The 7965-nt window shown below is 42.7% G+C and overlaps 1 protein-coding gene across 5 annotated transcripts in view; it reads right to left on the bottom strand.

The window, feature by feature from the left end:
- Positions 1–11: 11 nt before the first annotated feature.
- The window catches only part of LOC103226794 (phospholipid-transporting ATPase ABCA3-like), a 58369-nt gene continuing 50415 nt past the window's right edge, over positions 12–7965 (bottom strand). For all 5 annotated transcript variants that reach the window (XM_073015044.1, XM_073015045.1, XM_073015046.1 and 2 more), the window contains 2 exons: positions 7236–7334; positions 12–31 (listed from right to left, as the gene is read on the bottom strand). The gene's annotated coding sequence lies outside the window, so the exon portion shown is untranslated. The remainder of the gene's footprint in view (positions 32–7235; positions 7335–7965) is intronic.

Below are 7965 nucleotides of genomic sequence, written 5' to 3'. Positions count from 1 at the left end.
CAGCTGTACTGGATCTGCCAACATACAACCCCTAAACGAAACCAAAAGCAAAAACAAATTCTCAAAATCATGGCACAGTTCATTTTCCTTGGATTTAAAGAATGAAAGTAATATGATATTTGAAAAAAAATAAGTTAGGATAAGAATAATGAAGAAAAAAGCTGCATCTAGATTATATATAGTGGGTAGCAAGTATATACTGACTATAAACAGGCTAGCAAAGTCTTAATAAGTCCTAAGTATTGAGTTAACTAACCAATGGCTTTTCCAAATAACTGAGGCAACACTAGTATGAACAGATTTTGTAATTTTCCCTAAAAGATTCTACATGCAAATTAAAACAAAATGATATATCATTTAATAACCATTTCATGAGCAAAACTGAAAATTATAAAGCAGTGCTCTGCTGAGACTGTAGGCCAGGAATTGGTAAACAATGGCCAGCAGGCCATATGCAGCCCAAGGGATTCTGAGTTCGGAATGAACTATGGTTGATTCTGAGCGATATATACATTATATTTACACTATGTAGGCTTAGCAGCATAATCAAGGATATTATGTAAGTATACAACCATCTAACATAACCCTAAACATTGAAACTCACATATACAAATAAATATGTGTGTGTATGTGTGTGTGCGTGTATATATACATAGCCAGTATATACTATATATACAGCATATAGTATATACTGGCTATAAACTGGCTAGCAAAGTCTTTTTTTTCATTTTTTTTGGGATGGAGTCTCACTCTGTCACCCAGGCTGGAGTGCAGTGTCGCGATCTTGGCTCACTGTAAGCTCCGCCTCCCGGGTTCAAGCCATTCTCCTGCCTCAGCCTCTCGAGTAGCTGGGACTACAGGCGCCCGCCATCACGCCCGGCTAATTTTTTTTTCTCTTTTTTTATTCGAAACGGGGTTTCACAATGTTAGCCAGGATGGTCTCGATCTCCTGACCTCGGGATTCACCTGCCTCAGCCTCCCAAAGTGCTGGGATTACAGGTGTGAGCCACCGCGCCTGGCTGCAAAGTCTTAAATAAGTCCCAAGTATTGAGTTAACTAACCAATATGTGTGTATAGGTATGTACATACACAAATATATTTAAAGTATATATATATACACACACACACACAAATATGTGTATGTAAAGTATATATATACTAATATGTGTATATATACACACACTATATATGTGTATATATACTATATAATAAAATATAATATGTGTATGTAAAATATATATATTAATATGTGCATATATACGTACACATACTATATATACAAATATTACATATGTGTATATATACATGTATATATAGCTACTATATATACATTTACAGTGTATCTATGTAACTATATATATTCATATATATGTATAAATAGTACATAGTATATATGTGTATGCACACACACACACTTAAAAAAATAGAGCCTGGGTCTCACTTTATTGCCCAGGCTGGATTTCAGTGGTGATCATGGCTCACAGCTGCCTCGAATTCCTGGGCTCAAGAGATCCTCTTGCCTCAGCCTCCCAAGTAGGTGGGACTACAGGCATGGGCCACTGTATCTGGCCTGGAACTAGTTATATAATTACTTACATAATATCCTTGATTATGCTGCTAAGCCTACATAGCATAAAATACTAAGTGATCCTTTTTTTTTTTTAATGTAGTCTCGCTCTGTTGCCAAGTTGGAATGCAGTGGCGCGATCTTGGCTCACTGCAACTTTCACCTTCCAGGTTCAAGCAATTCTCTTACCTCAGCCTCCCAAGTAGCTGGGATTACAGGCACGGGCCACCACACCCAGCTAATTTTTGTATTTTTAGTAGAGACGGGGTTTCACCATGTTGGCCAGGATGGTCTCGATCTCTTGACCTCGTGATCCGTCTGCTTCGGTCTCCCAAAGTGCTGGGATTACAGGCGTGAGCCACCGCACCCAGCTATGTAGCCCTTTAAGAAAAAGTCTGCTGACCCCTGCTCTAGGCAAAAAGATGTGTTTGGTTGGCAGCAAAGTGTCAGTGTGCCAGGAAACTATTTCTAGTCACAGGCTTTGGGCTGTCATTCTACTAAGAATTTGTCACAGCAAAATAACCCAGGAAATTGACTTTTTTCCTTCAATATGACTCTGTAAAACATGGTGTATTTGTTATCTAATGCTGTGACACAGATTATCCCAAAAGTTAGTAGCTTAAAACAACAGTAAACATTTATTATCTCACACAGTTTCTGGGGGTCAGGAATTCGAGAGTGGCTTAGCTAGTGAGGGTGGTTCTATATTAAGATTTCTCATGAGGCTGCGGTTAAACTATTAGACAGGGCTGCCGTCCCTTGATGGCTTGACTGGGGCTGGGGCATCTACTTCCAGGAGCAGAAAGTTCAGAGACTTTCCACATCTCCCCCTACCCCCATTTCCCTATTTTTTTTTTTTTTTTTTTAGACGGAGTCTCTCTCTGTTGCCAGGCTGGAGTGCAATGGTGCGATCTTGGCTCACTGCAACCTCCGTCTCCTGGGTTCAAGCGATTCTCCTGACTCAGCCTCCTGAGTAGCTGGGATTACAGGCGTAAGCCACCACACCCAGCTAATTTTTGTATTTTTAATAGAGACAGAGTTTCACCATATTGGCCAGGATGGTCTTGATCTCTTGACCTCAGGTGATCCACCCGCCTCAGCCTCCCAAAGTGCTGGGATTACAGGTGTGAGCTGCTGCGCCCAGCCCCATTTCCCTGTTTTAAACATCTTGCATTAGTGTGGTTCACCGTTACAAATGAACTAGCATTTCCATCAGGTTCTTTGTTTTGTTTTGTTTTAAGAAATTGACAAGTTTATTTTAAAATTTACATGATAATGTCAAGGATCTACAATACCCAAAACAATCTTCAAAAAACAGAACAAAGCTGGAAGAACTATATACTACCAGACTTTTTTTTTTTTTTTTTTTTTTTTTGTGAGATGGAGTCTCACTCTGTCGCCCAGGCTGGAGTACGGTGGCACGATCTCGGCTTACTGCAAGCTCCGCCTCCCGAGTTCACGCCATTCTCCTGCCTCAGCCTCCCCAGCAGCTAGGACTACAGGCACACGCTGCCACGCCCGGCTAATTTTTTGTATTTTTAGTAGAGATGGGGTTTCATCGTGTTGGCCAGGATGGTCTTGATATCTCGACCTGGTGATCCACCCGCCTCGGCCTCCCAAAGTGCTGGAATTACAGGCGTGAGTCACCGCGCCCGGCCAATACTACCTGACTTTAAGATATACTACAAAGCTACAGTAATCTCGACAATGTAGTACTAGCACAGGACAGACAAACAGATCAATGAAACAGAAGAGGGAATGTACAGACATACAGTCAACTGATTTTTGGTGAAGGCATCTGAACAACTCAATGTGGGGAAAAAAAGTCTTTTCAACAAATAGTCTGTCCCATCTGCATACTCACGTGGAAGAAAATGAGCCTCAACCCCTGTGATACAACGATGTATCATATACAACGATGTATCACAGGGGTCGAGGCGGTGATATCATAATATCATAGGGGTCAATAAAACATGTTTTCATTCATAGTTCCTGGCTCATAACTCCCGTAGCTGTTATTTCTCCCCAAGGCAGGCCACAGAAACTAAAAATATAATCTTCCTGCATCTTTCTGTCTTAGAGGTGGCCATAAAGAAATTCTCTGACCTATCTTGTCTGATTGTAGGTCATAAGACCCCTACCACACCATTAGGCCAGGCGTGGTGGCTCACGCCTGTAATCCCAGCACTTTGGGAGGCCGAGGCGGGCGGATCACGAGGTCAGGAGATGGAGACCATCCTGGCTAACACGATGAAACCCCATCTCTACTAAAAATACAAAAAATTTAGCCGGGCGTGGTGGCGGGCGCCTGTAGTCCCAGCTACTCCAGAGGCTGAGGCAGGAGAATGGCGTGAACCTGGGAGGCGGAACTTGCAGTGAGCTGAGATCACGCCACTGCACTCCAACCTGGACAAAAAGCAAGACTTCGTCTCAAAAAAAAAAAAAAAGACCCTCCCATTTTAGAAGGTGTCCTATTCCATACCTTGGGGGAAAGAACGCTGCAGAGAGAGACCAAGAAGGATCTGAACAGACAGGCCTTGCGGGTTTCCCCACTCAGACTGTTAGTATTACATAGTACTCTTTTTGTCCAGTCTCATTTCTACACAGTTGTCCATGCTTTGGTCATGCCTATCCAATGAAGTCTCCATAGAAGGCCCAAGAGGAGCTTCCAGAGAGGTGAACAATTGGAGGTTCCTGGAGGGTGTCTCGGGTGGCCACAGAGGCTCCATACCCTTTCCCACATACCTCACGCTATGCATCTCTTCTTCTGCATCCTTTGTAATATCCTTATAATAAACTGGGAAATGTGTTTCCCTGAGTTCTGTGAGCCACTTTAGCAAATTAATTTAACCTAAGGAGGGAGTAATAGGATCCCTAGTTTATAGCTGGTCGATCAGAAGTACAGGTAAGTGTGTGGTAGCTAACACCTATAATCCCAGCTACTCAGGAGGCTGAGGCAAGAGGATCACTTGAGCCCAGCCCAAGAGATAGAGACCAGCCTGAGCAACATAGTGAGGCCTTGTCTCTAAAAAAAAAAAAAAAAAAAAAAAGGACAGGTAAAACAACCTGGGGCTTGTGATTGACACCGGAAGTGGGAAGTCCTGTGGAACTTAGCTCTTGATTTGTAGGATCTGATGCTATCTCCAAATAGTGTCAGAATTGAATTAGAGGACACTCAGCTGCTGTCTGCTGCAGAACTGATTGCTTGCTTGTTGTTGGGGGGAAATTCCTGCACATTTTATCATAGAAGGCTTCTGTGTTGATTGCTGTGATGTAAGAGTAGAAGAAAAACAGTGTATGTTTTTCCACTTCACCTCTTATCAAACCGTACACAAGGCTGGGCACCATGACTCACGCCTATAATCCCAACACTTTGGGAAGCCGAGGTGGGAAGACTGCTTGAGCCCAGGAGTTAGAGACCAGCCTGGGCAGTATAGCAAAACCCCATCTCTACAAAATATTAAAAAACTTAGCCAGGTGCGGTGGTGTGCGCCTGTAGTCCTAGCTACTTGGGAGCCTGAGGTGGGATCACTTAAGTTCAGGAGGCAGAGGCTGCAGTGAGCTGTGATCACACCACTGCACTCCAGCCTGGGTGACAGAGTGAGACCTTGTCTTGCACACACGTGCACACACACACGCACAACCATACACAAAAATTAACAGAAAATGGGTCACAGACCTAATGTAAAAGCTAAAATGATAAAATTTCTAGAATAAAAAGTAGAAGCATAACTTTATGACCTAAGGGTAGGGAAATATTTTTTAGAAAGCATACAGACCACAGTAACCATAAAAAAATTTAGGGGCCAGGCATGGTGGCTCACGCCTGTAATCCCAGCGCTTTGGGAGGCCGAGGCGGGCGGATCACCTGAGGTCAGGAGTTTGAGACCAGCCTGGCCAACATGGTGAAACCCCATCTCTGCTAAAATACAAAAAGTTAGCTGGGTGTGTTGGCATGCACCTGTAGTCCCAGCTACTCAGAAGGCTGAGGCAGGGGAATCCGTTGAACCTGGATGGCAGAGGTTGCAGTGAGCCAAGATCATGCCACTGTACTCCAGCCTAGGTGACCTAGTGTGACCCTGTCTCAAAAAAAAAAAAAGCTACCACTAAGAATATGAAGAAGCAAGCCACACACTGGAAGAAAATGTAGATAAAACACATATCTGACAAAAGATTTATATCTAGAATATATAGAAATTCAACAACTCAAAAAATGAAAACTGAGCTGCAGGTTTAATAATTGCATACCTTTTGGAGTATATGTTATACTTCAACAAAAATTTAAGTATTTAAAAAACTGGCTGTGTGCAGTGGCTCACACCTGTAATCTCAGCACTTTGGGAGGCCGAGGGGGTGGATAGCTTGAGCCTAGGAGTTTGAGACCAGCCTGGTCAACATAATGAGACTTTGTCTCCACAAAAAAGAAAATAGTCTCAATGGGAAAAGTAGCAAAGAATTTGCAGCTATCATTTATCAACTGTGTTATTCAAAATAAACGAAAACATGTCCAGACACAGGACACGTAGAAGAACATTTATAGCCACTTTATGCATAAGCATCCTTACACAGGAACAATCCAAATGTCTATCAACAGGAGAATAGATATATTCCTTTTGTTGAATGCTGCTCTGCAGTTAACGAGAATGAACTAATGCATGCAACAACATGGTTTAACCTCAAAAACATGTTACATGAATGAAGCAGAAGATGAAAAGATCATATGATTTCATTTACATGAAGAGCAAGAAGAAGTAAAACTAATCTAAAATTTAGGAGATTTGGTTATCTGAGGGCACGAGAGGGACTAGATGAAGATCAGAAACATCTGCAGAGAGAATCAATGACCTGGATGCAGATCAGAAGATATTACGTAGAGTACAGCTCAGAGAGACAAAGAGTTGGACAATATTTAAAAAGTTAAAATTCACATAGCAGAGTGATAAGATCTAATATGTCTAATTAGAGTTCCAAAACAAGAGGAGATATTTGAGCAGCGGCCCTGTATGAACAGATAATAATAGCTGGGGATTCTAAACTCATGGAAGATGTGCATAGCCAGACATCAATCAAGTCTCAAGTAGAACACACACGTATCAAAATATCACATGTATTCCACACATACGCACATTATGTATCAATAAAATTTGTTTAAAGACCAGGTGCAATGGCTCATGCCTGTAATCCCAGCATTTTGGGAGGCCAAGGTGGGTGGATCACTTGAGGTCAGGAGCTCAAGACCAGCCTGGCCAACATGGTGAATCCCCATCTCTACTAAAAATACAAAAATTACCTGTAATCCCAGGCACTTTGGAAGGTCGAGGCAGGCAGACTACTGGAGGTCGGGAGTTTGAGACCAGGCTAGCCAACATGGTGAAACCTCATCTGTACTAAAAATACAAAACTTAGTTGGGTGTGGCACCAGGGGCCTGTAGTCCCAGCTACTCAGGAGGCTGAGGCAGGAGAATTGCTTGAATCTGGGATGCAGAGACTGTAGTGAGCCAAGATTCAGGTATCCCTGTTATTGGAAGTACTAGTCAGAGGCTGGAAGGCCATTCAGTGAGGTTGCTACAGAAAAGATTCAAGCATCAGGCAATGTTTAGACAGATGACCTTTAAGATCCCTTCCAACCCTAAGAACCTTGGAGTCTTACAGTTTTATATGTGCTTACCTTATGAAGACATCCTCCATGGTGGTGACAGAGGCCCCAAAGCTGGAGATGCCCAGCTCTACCTGTCTCAGTTTCAAGTCAGTAAATAGAGATTCAAACCTGGAAGAAAAGAAATGGTTTTAGTCCTGAAAGGTGTAAGGTGAATCCCTTTCGTCACTGCCCTTGGCTCTCTACTGGGGAACAGCATGGACTTTGGAGTCAAGAAGATATTTTTTCAAACACCAGCTTTGTCACAAGCTTTGTAAGTATGTGAATGTCAGGGGCCCTTCACAGCTTTTTTACGTATTAACTCTGTGGATGCTTTCAACAGCTCTTTGAGGACAGTGCAGAGAAGTTAAGAAACTTCCCTGAGGCCACACAGCCAGAAGCAGCAGAGCCAGGACTCAAGCTGAGGCCTTTCATCTCTAGAGAGAGTGGTTTCAATTGTTATCTAAGTGAGGAAAGGAGCTAATTCTTTTAGTCTGCTCATGTTAAAACCTTTCTCAAACATGTTTTCTATTTTTTTAAATTAAAAGAATCATGGCTTTTTTTGTGGTATTAAGACATCCATCATAATCTTCTACAATGAAGGCTTCGGGTTTTTTTTGTTTTTTGAGACGGAGTGTCACTCTGTTGCCCAGGCTGGAGTGCAGTGGCGCAATCTCCGCTCACTGCAAGCTCTGTCTCCCGAATTCACGCCATTCTGCTGCCTCAGCCTCCCAAGTAGCTGGTATTACAGGCGCCCGCCACG

Source organism: Chlorocebus sabaeus, chromosome 5 (genome assembly GCF_047675955.1).
Source record: "Chlorocebus sabaeus isolate Y175 chromosome 5, mChlSab1.0.hap1, whole genome shotgun sequence".
Lineage (NCBI taxonomy): Eukaryota > Metazoa > Chordata > Mammalia > Primates > Cercopithecidae > Chlorocebus > Chlorocebus sabaeus.
Note: the sequence above shows the minus strand (reverse complement) of the source record. Positions and strands in the feature narration are given on the sequence as shown.